The following is a 10,814-nucleotide window of genomic DNA, read 5'->3' as shown; positions in this document are numbered from 1 at the left end:
CCATCCTAATGCCTGTGTTCTTGCTCTCCTATTCTTAGGCTTCCTCCCTTGTATCATACTACATGTCTGCAATTGCTAATCAAAAGTCTAACCAGTTGTATCTCCAGAAATATCAACCTGTCCAAAACCGTCCAGAGGACTGCTATGAGGGCCCCCACTAGGACACAGGAGCCTGAGGATCCTGCCCCATACAAGGCCCCCTGCCAGCAGGAAGCAGCTAAAGAGACTGATGCTTTGTCCCAATTCCTGATCCTCAGCCCCTACCCTCATCATTATTAAACAAAAAATGGGGGAATGATAGAACAATAATGCCACCATTTTATAAATCAGTGGCATCTCTCAGAAAATGGAGCCATTCGCAGTAAACAGCCCCTCCCTTTAACGAGGTTTCCCGTGCTCCCAGATAAACTCCACCCAAGCTCCACCTCCATCAGGCACCCCCATGCGCTAACTTCCTTACCCTCCCCCTTCTATAAAAGCCATTCCTCCTCCAGACTCTGGACTGTGCCATCTTTTCCCCAGGCAGCCTGGCAGTTTGGGCCTGCCATTAAACTTTGCATAGAGCAAAGTTTAATGAGACTTTTCTTGTGAGCTTTCTTTGTGAGCAGCGTTTTTCCTAACAGAAAGGATACAGCTAGAGAAGTGCAGTGGAGCCTGGAAGCTGGTAACTCACTGCTCAGGTGAAGGCTGGGGCTTTTATGGATGTTTTAACTCTGGGTTTGGCATTGGGCGGGGGTGTTCTCATTGGCCATGCATTTCAAGGGCTTTCTTAGGTGAGCTGGTTTGGTTTGCACCTTTATTGGGGGAAGGGAACAATCTTGAGAGCATTTTGCTCATCAGCCCTGTGGCAGATCTATCAGACTCTGTATCTGTCCTTTAGGATGTAGGAATGCAGGCCTCCAGCTCCTCAGGATGCAGGAATGATATTGCTGTCAATGGGGGATGGGATACTCATTTATCTGTCTTAGATCTCCAGACCCAACACTAGCGACCAAGTTAGGAGGAACTTAGAAAAGAACAGGTTTCAGTCAAGTTAAGGTTGACATAAAGCTCTGGGAGAAAGCTGAGGATGCCATTTCCCAGTAATTCATCAGGGGCCTGTTGTCTTTTGTTCCAGGGGTTGCAGGCCTACTTGGCCCCTGTGCCCTGTGGTGGAGGTATTAGAACTACGTTACCCAGAATGCTCTGTACAGAATGGAATGAAGTTTAGCCAATGAACATTTAGAACACAACCTTTAGCTGGTCTGGGAATTCCGAACGGGGTAGGATTTCCGGCCTCATTCTTTGGTGCGTTTATGTCTGATCTTGGCGCTGTGCCACTTTTCTAACTGGAAGAACTTGGAATCAGGATCAAGAATATACGATTAGAAAGGACGTGGAGGGACTGGGTTGTCCACAGTGCACCGCGGCTTCTCCGAGGAGCATTTGTAGTGACGGCCTTGCCCTGTTACTCCCGTAGCCTCTGAACAGCATGGCGGCCTCTGCGGGGAAGAACCTGGGTCAGGTAAATGCCTCCTGTATCAGTCAAACCTCCCTCGCACCCCCTCTCCCCCGCGAGTGATAAGTCACTGTTTTGGCTACTGATTGAGCCACTATACGTCAGTCTTTGTGTTCAGGTCACATGGTGAGGTGGTGCGGCCCTCTCTGCACTCAAATGCTCGATCGCTTACCTATACCCGCCCAACCCATTTATTTATTTATTTATTTTAGGTTCTTGGGGTTTGAACTCAAGGCTTCTCCTTTCAAGGTAGGGACGCTACTATTTGAGCCAAGCCTCCAGCCCGCGGTGTCCAGATTTCTTAAACTGCTAAATGCGGTTGGGGAGGCTCCTCCACCCCTAATGCCGCTCCCAATGATGGCAGCACTGATCCCCGTGTTGTTCTACAGTACGAGACGGACAGACAGACATCATCTAAACTCAGCGCCTCATAATCTAAACTCATAATCCAAACTCGGCAGAGCCACATAATGTTCAGGAAAGGGAGGTGAACTGAGGGTCAAGCTGGGACCCCTGGGTGTGGGTGATGGGCACCGTAAACATGGTGTGCAGATGTGAACACTGAAGCGTGTGGGGACAGGACAATCTAGTAGGGTGGTGGTCATGGTGCCATGGGTGATGCATATGTGTGCATGCTGATGTCTGGGTGTAACTAAGCAACGTGATGCTGAAGCCAACATCTTTGCTTTTTCGCTGCACCTCAGACTCACCAATTTTGTGTTGAGCCTTGGAGTATCTGGGGTGTCTCAAGAGGTGGATGCATTTGTTTAGGGAAGGTTGGTCATAAGCTTTGGTGAATGGGCCTGAGGAGGAAGACCACAAAGGCTAATCCGAGAATGAGAATTATCAGAGGGACAAAGTCTGTGCTGGAGAGCAGACATGAATGGCGCCCTAGGTGGAATAGGGCCAATGATGTTTCAGATCCATAGCTGGTTTTGGAGGCTAGAGGTTAAAACAAGAACAGAGTCAGACAGCAAGGCATCCAGACCAGGATGGGAGGGTGCTTGTGGTAGTGGGGACTGACAGTGCACTGGGATCAGTTTAGATCGAATTTCCATTTTCTTTGTATTCTGGATGTCTGGTATGGAAATACACGTCGGAAGATCAAGGATATTCCTAGGAAGTGGGCAGTGGGTGGAAGTGCCTTGGGATGCGTGGTTTTATGAGGGAGTGATACAAGGACTTACAGAAATGTGGAGGAGTCTTGTGGAATGATGTCCCTAAGGTCCGGTATTGAATATATGAATAAATGGTGAGGTAACATTGGACCCTATTGCAAGTGTGGTCTGGGTTCCCTAGGAGTAACTTTGTGAGACTCTGAGTTTGCATTCCGGGCTCTGAGTTTAGATGATGTCTGTTCATCTCCTTGCTGGTGTGGAACAACACAGAGATCAGTGCTACCATTAGCTGAGAGCAAGCATCTTTGGCACTGGAGTCTCTTATCCCCTGTGCAATAGAGAGGTTAGAATGAGGGATAGCAGGTTATGGATGAGTGAGACAGTGAACTTGGAGTCCTGGGAGAGAAGGTGAATGTAGATTAAACTTCCCACTCACTATAGGCTCTTGGCCTTTCTAAAGACAGAGTATTGATCACTTGACTTTCCACTGATCCATGAATGTGAAATAGCAGTTACTCATGAGGAGACCTGAACTTTTCTAACTCTATACAGTCTTCATGATAACCTTGTTTGCAAGTGGAGAAGCCTCAGTTGGAGAGTGGAGCTGCCTGTATGATTTGGTCCCTGTAGGCCTATTGAAGCCAAATGCGACATCCTTGGGATCAGTTGATCTCCACATGGCCTTGGGTCACCCCTCCTGTTCTTATCAACACTATGAAGTGCCCCAGTGTTACTTCAGGTCTTCAGTCAACAGCACATGAAGATAGTGTACATTTGCCTTCACACTGTCATGATGATCCATGCATTGTGTCTGCTTTTGGATCAGTAGCATTTATAACCACGTGAAATGGTATCTTCAGCTTCCCAGAGAATCTGATCTTTATTAGCATTAATGATTCATCTCTCACTTTTGGGTGGTCAGCTATAGACAAAACATTCCAGAAATCTGCTTGTGGCCCCTTTAAGAAAAAAAAGTTCCACCCTTATTTAGGTTCCCAATATGATTTCCACAGATTCTTGATTCTTGTCCACTTATGCTCAGACACAGAAACTGCAGGCCAGAGTTATGGTACCCAGAATTCTGTGGGTGCCTGGTGAAGTAATTGCACCAATGAGCTTTCTGAGCAGGGTCATTTTCACGATTGGATGGGTAGTTGTAAGTGGGACTTCCTGTATCCCTCTCCTGTCAGGTATTTTAGCAGTTAGGGGTCATTCTGGTAAGCAGATTTTTGGAGCTAAGTTGTCCACCAGGAAGTGGTGTGAGGACAGGTGCCACAGGAGGGGCTGTCTTTATAATACAGCATGGTAGAGTGCCCTGGCTGTCAGAAGTGGTTTGGGATTGTGCCACATAGTCAAGGACTGCACCTGAATATAATGGCCTGGTAAGGTACTTTCCAGTGTTACCAAATTTTAGGTCCCTGTGTTCCATATGGGGAGGACCTCATGTGTAAGGACATCAATTTAGGTGCAAGTTTTTTGAGGTGCTGGAGATTGTTCCATGGACCACTGTGCATAAATTTCTGTTGAGGAAGTTCACAACATGGTTGTTCTTGAGCCATTTTACCCTTATTTTCAGGGTACCAGGAACTGTGGTGTATTGTCAACAAAAGCAGTACCAGGTCCAGAAAGTTTTCCAAACACTGCTCCCGGTTAAAAGATTCAGGAAAGCAGAATATGACATTCTAGCTCAAGGAAGTTGATTCCTGTGCAGTGTCTCAGAGCAGACAAGAGTCAGCACTGAGGACTGAGGCTCAAATAATTCCATGATCCAGGCCTCCTGGCTCTGGGGTTGACTGACTCTCTGGAGGCCTTTTTGTTCATTTGCCTGTCATTCAACACAGACTTCCTTGTCTACAAAAGAGCTTGTGCCCCTAAATATGTGACTGGCATCGAGTGGAGGATGTTCTAGTCCCTCACTACCCCTGATCTCCCATACTATCTCTGGATTCTGTTTGGGACTTCTCTGCCACTCTTTTGGCCCTTGAGCCTAGGGACTCTGAAAAACCCTGCATACAAGGTTGTAATTCCTGGCATACTGCATGAGGCACAGTGGCTTGAATTACTTGCAACTAGTGGAATGTGCTGTAAAGGTCATCCCAGGCATAGGTGTCAAAATGCAAATGCTGGGAGGTGAGGCTGAACTGTTTCTGTTGACCATAGGGTATTTTTTTTCATGGGAACTGTGAATGTAAGAGTAGCACATGGGGCTGGAATGGCTCTGTAGAAAGTTAAGATTTTCTTGTGAAGATGGTGGGAGTAATGGGAGACTGGGGCAGAGAATGTAAGTGATGTGACCCTACCCAGGTCTTAAAGGTTCCCTGTGACTAAAGCAAAGACAACAAACAGACTGTGGTGTGTGAATGAGTTAATAGAAAGATTAGGGTCCTGCAAAGGTCCAGGTAGTATTTACTGGTGTGTTGAGCAGTGTGGGTGCTGAATAATTGGAAAATGTGGGTGGATCCTGGATCTCTTAATTGATTAGGCCTTTCTGGTGTCAGGGAAGAAACTTAGAATACTTTAATTTAAAGATCTTAAATTGATTTAATTTACCTTCTAGTTTCCTGCAACACTTCATTCTGTAAATTTGAATAGGTGTGCCATTGGACCATATCCTTCAAAATTGCCCATATGTAGTTCAAGCTTTTTGCACAATGTGTCTCAGGCTGTCTTTTCTTTTTCTAAATATAGGTCTTTTTAAAAAATAGCATATTATAGTTATACTGGGGTGTATTTTGACATTTACAAAAGTGGTTACAGTATATCCTTGTTAGATTCTCCACCATCTCCATCTTTCTCATTTTTCAATTCTTCCCCTTTTTGTAGAGCCATTTCAACAGTTCTCATTGTTTCATTTCCATTTAATATCATGTCAATTAAAAAAATTTTTATTATCCAATTCTTGTACTTGGAGCATATTGATATTTACAAAAGTGGTTATTCAGACAGTCTTTTATACAGTATGCACCTGTCATCAGTAGATGGGATTTTATTGAATAAGATTGTGTAGAACGCTGAGCAATGGTGGCTTATGCCTGTGATCCTAGCTACTCAGGAGGCAGAGATCAGGAGGACCACACACGGTTCATAGCCAGCCCATGCTAATAGTTTACAAGACCATGTACTGAAAAAACCAAACACAAATAGGGTCAGTGGAGTGGCTCAAGGTGTAGCCCCTGAATTCAAGCCCTAGTACTAGCAAAAGATAAAAAAGACTGTGTAGTATTTGGGGCATTTTTGCTGTATTTCATGGAGTGTCAATGCCTGAAGGCATTTTTCCACTTGTCCCAGGCCTCCGTGTCACCTTCTATCTGTGATTTTTGCAAAATTCTACTGTGTTTAAAAGCCAGTATGAATCAAACCCTTCTGCAGATTGAGCCCTGCTTCCACATTCTGAAAACATTCCCATGTTGCAGCATGTGCACATGCATGATACAGTGCATTTCTGCCACATGCAAGCTCTGCGCTTATCCCAGCACATCCATAATAAGTAAAAATCCTACAACCCTTCAAATATTATGGCTTAGCCTTGCTCCCACCAGTGTCTGCATGCATTTCATTGTGCTTTCTCTGCTTTTAGGTTTTGCACATGGAGTAGATGATAAGGAGGCATCGATACACACTGTTTACCTGGAAGAGGTGTCACACTTGAGGACTCCAAATGCAGGTCCATCCACCCAGAAGATTCACCCCTGTGACATCTGTGCCTTTGTCTTGAAAGACATTTTACACATGGCTGCTCCACTTGTGCAGAAGCTGTACATGATTAGAGAATGTGCAAGCCTAGCCCAGAAGTCTCACACTGCAGTGAATCCCTTGAAGTGGGACATGGACAGGACTTCATTTGAGAAGAGCTGTGTTATTTTTTGTTTCAGGGAAATGGTTCAATTGTAATGACTGTTGGAAGGATTTCCCAGCTCTTTTTGACCTTCTAAAGCCCCAGGTCATTCCTAATGTTGAGAGGCCAAACACTGTGAGTCAGAGGAGACATTTAACCATGGAAAAAGTTTTTTCATGTTGGTTAACAGGAGCAAAACTTCTAGCCATAAAAATGTGGCTTTTTATAACCCAAGAATCCACAATGGAAAAAAGCTTTATTAGAATAGGAACCATGAGATAAACTTCCATGATGGCTACTCACTTGGTCTTCCACAGCCAAGAAAGGCCTTATGAGTGTAGAGAATGTGGGAAATCCTTTAAGAATAGTTCTGCTCTTACTGTACATCAGAGAGTTCACACAGGAGAAAGGTCTTATGCATGTAGAAAATGTAGGAAATCCTTTAAGGAAAGAAAGAATCTTACTGTCCACAGGGAGTTCACACTGGAGAAAGGCTTTATGAGTATAGAGACCGTGGAAAATTTTTTATGCCACCACATGTACTTAAAGAACCCAGAAAGTTCACACTGGAGAAAGACTTTATGAGTGTAGAGAATGTAGGAAATTCTTTGAGGAAGAAAGGCCCTTAAGGAACACCAGAGAGTTCACACTGAAGAAAGTCCTTACGAGTGTAAAGAATGTGAGAAATCCTTTAAGGAAAGACATGTCCTTGTTGTACAGAAGAGAGTCCACACTGGAGAAAGGCCTTATGAGTGTAGATATGTGGGAAATCTTTTAAGTACATAAGTGATATAACTGAACACTGGAAAACCCACACTGGAGAAAGGCCTTATGAATGTAAAGTATGTGAGAAATCCTTTATGTGAAGATTTGAACTTACTGAACACCAGAGAGTCCACAGTGGAGAATAGCTTTATAAATATAGAGAATGTGGAAAATCTTTAAGGGAAGATCTGGTCTTATAACACATCAGACAATTGACTCTGGAGAAAGGCATTATGTATGTACAGAATGTGGAAAATCCTTTTAGGAAGATTTGCTCTTACAAGATATAAGAAAGTTCAGTCTTCAGAAAAGCCTTATAAATGTACAGAATGGAAAGTCTTTTAAGTACATAAGTGGTATACCTGAATACTGGAAAACCCATACTGGAGAAAGGCCTTATGAGTGCAGAGAATGTGAGATATCTTTTAAGCAATGACAGAACTTACTGAACACCATAGGTTCCACAGTGGAGAATGGCCTTATAAATGTAGAGAATGTGGAAAATCCTTTAAGGGAAGATCTGGTCTTACAAAATATCAGAGAGTTCACTCTGGAGAATGGCCTTATAATTGTAGAAAATCCTTTGTGGAAATAAGTACCCTTATGGTACACCTGAGAGTGCACACAGACGCAGGTTTATTGAGTATGGACAAGGAGGAAAATTCTTCAAACAAGGTCCCTTAATTTACACTAGAAAGTCCACAGTGGACAAAGGCCATATGAGTGAAGAATGTGTGAACATGTTTGAGCACAAAATCAGTCATCTTCATCACAGAAATCTCTCATTGATGAAAACCCTAATATGATTTTTAGTTGTGCACATGTATGTTGAAAAGCAGCTTGAGTTGTTTTTCTCCAATCCAGACTCAAGCAGTCTTCCACACAGTTCACTTGTTACCAACTGGCAAGATTTTACTGAATATGGTTTTGTGGTGATTTTTGCAGATTTTATGGCTGCTCATGGATAATACCATGTACCATGAAATGGCAGTGACTGAAGGTTTTTTGCAGAGGTGGAAGCCCTGCCTCTCCTCCCTGTGTAACTCATCCTTACATCCTGTCTGTTGAATTTTGACAGATTCTACTGTCTTTAGAGGCCCAGTTCTATTAAACAACCCCTTTGCAAACTGATCCAGCTTCCACATCCTGTTTTATGCATGTCAAGGTGTAGTTCAGTGGTAAAATGCATGTCTACCCTGTGTAGTTCCCTGGGTTTAACCCCCAGCCTCAGAACAAAAAAAATCCTATGCACCTTTTGTTTGTTGGGGCTTGGCCCCACTCCCACCATAGTCTATATGCATTTCACCATCATTTGTCTGATATCAGATGTGGGCATTGAGTAGGGGATATGGAAGTATCTATGCACAATGTTTCTCTGGAACAGGCATAATACTGAAAGACTTCAATGACAGATCAGTGCATGTAGTAGACTTAGTGACATGTGTGCTGTTGTTTATAAAGACATTTTGCACCTGGTAGCTCCAACTGTACATAAGGTGACTCCCAACTATGAGAAATACCAAACTGAGAGAAATCCTGCAGGAGGGATGTGAACAGGACCTCAGTTGGGAAGAGATTTGAATGTCTAGTGTCATGGAAGTTGTTGAATTGTAATGACCTTCACTAAGATTTTCAAGCTATTTTTGACCTGAAAATCCACTCTAGAGGAAGGCCTTATGAGAGTGAAGAATGTGGGAATGTCTTTCTACCCAAATTAAGCATAATTCTTCACCAGATAATTCACATGGAAGAAAACCTGTGATTCTGGTTGGTGTGGCAAGTGATTTACCCAAAGAACTCTCCACAGTACACATGAAGGTGTTCATACCTGAAAATGGCCTTATGAATGCAGTAAAAGATGGAAATATTTCACACAATGTGGATCTCCTTTATCAAAAGTACCACACTACTCACAGCCCCCATATGGGAAAGCTTGCAGACCAAGAGCCAACCTTATTTAGCAGCACAAAGTCACTGCTTGGAACCAGCCTTGGACCTGAACAGAATGTGGTTTTGTTCAGTATATTCATACTGGAAAGCCTCAGGGATTCATGTGTCTGAACTGGAACTTCATACTTGCAAATAACCAGTGGGTGAAATTCCTCATGATTTATACATGGTGAGGATGACAAGAGCTGCTCTGCACATTGTAGACTCTACAGGAACTTGGCCAGAGTGAAATCATTGCCACCCTATCTTAGAGAAGCCATTTCCCTCCACTCCCTAAACTTTGGGAAAAACTGTCCTGACATAATAAGACAAGTTACCAGGTGTCTTGTATTCCCTTCCCTGCAGAAAACCTTGAGTAGCATGTATAATTGGGTCACATTTATTTTGTTTGCTGAGTGATCTTGCAGTGTGATGATTCCTTTATGGCCAAATGAACTCAGTGGTGGTTCAGCTGGAGGCTTGCAAGGAAGGCTTAGGATCTTCATGGGAGGTTTTGGTTTCACATGACAGTTGTAGTTGATATTTGTACCATCAAGTTACTACATTTAATTCTGCTTCACATTGCTCAGGATTGTGCACTAATAAAGGCATTATTTTGTATATTCAGCTTTAATCTTGGTTGGTCTTTTATCTGTATTCTGTCACATCATAGAGAATTAGGATCCATGTATGTGAGGTGATGGACAGTTTTTTTGGTGGTGGGGGAACCCTCAACCATCCATGCCTCAATGGGCTGGTATAATGGCAGACAGTAGTTCTGTTAGTTTCCCTAATGTGGATTGCTGCCAAGGACTTCCCATTAGAAATTAAGGAATTTCTATTTGTGAAGGGAAATTTTCATCAGGAAGATATAACAATTGTAAATATATATATATATATATATATATATATATATATATATATATATATATATATATATATATATATATATATACCAGAATATATACTCAGTTTTCTAAAATAAACCCTAATGGTCATCAAGGAACAGATTGTAGCAGATAAAATAATAATGTTTGACTGTAATACCATACTCTCATCAGTAGATTGATCAAACAAACAGACAAATCTGAAAGTAAAATTCAGGTTTAGACTGCTGCATGGGTCAATGGACTTACAGACATCTACAAGATATTCCATTGCATAGCTACAGATTACCCATTCTTCCCCACAGCCTCCAACACAGCATATTTCAGGCCATAAAGCAAGATTTAAGAAGAACAAAATACTGAAATAATTTCTTAATTCTCATCAGATTTTAATGGGATGGAATTTGAAACCAATAGCAAGAGAAATTACACAGTCATGTATACATTGATCAATATGCATTTGAATGATCAATAGGTAACTGAAGAAAATAGGGCGATAGGAAAATTGTCAGAATCAAATGAAATGAAAACACACCTTACCAACATCTGTAGAATACAGCAAACACAGTTCTGAAAGGGAAATTTAAAGCCATAAGTCCCTACATTAATAATTTGGAGAAGTATCAAAGAAATAGCCTGATGATGCAGCTCTAGGTCCTAGAAAAACAACAAAAAATGTCAAGTAAGTAGTTGGAAAGAAATAAAGATCAAGGCAGAAATTAAAAGGAGACTAAAAGCACCATAAAAAGAAACCAGCAAACAGAATTAGTTCTTTACAAAGA

General features: G+C 42.4%; 1 long non-coding RNA gene across 1 annotated transcript; it reads left to right on the top strand.

The window, feature by feature from the left end:
• The first annotated feature begins 1,238 nt into the window (after positions 1-1,238).
• Positions 1,239-9,766, top strand: LOC141418135 (uncharacterized). Its single transcript, XR_012442795.1, has 2 exons — positions 1,239-1,504; positions 6,194-9,766. It is a non-coding gene; the product is annotated as an uncharacterized lncRNA (long non-coding RNA).
• The last annotated feature ends 1,048 nt before the right edge of the window (positions 9,767-10,814 follow it).

Source organism: Castor canadensis, chromosome 16, assembly GCF_047511655.1.
Source record: "Castor canadensis chromosome 16, mCasCan1.hap1v2, whole genome shotgun sequence".
Classification (NCBI taxonomy): Eukaryota; Metazoa; Chordata; class Mammalia; order Rodentia; family Castoridae; genus Castor; species Castor canadensis.
The sequence above is the reverse complement of the archived record's forward strand: the minus strand, read 5'-3'. Positions and strand labels throughout refer to the sequence as shown.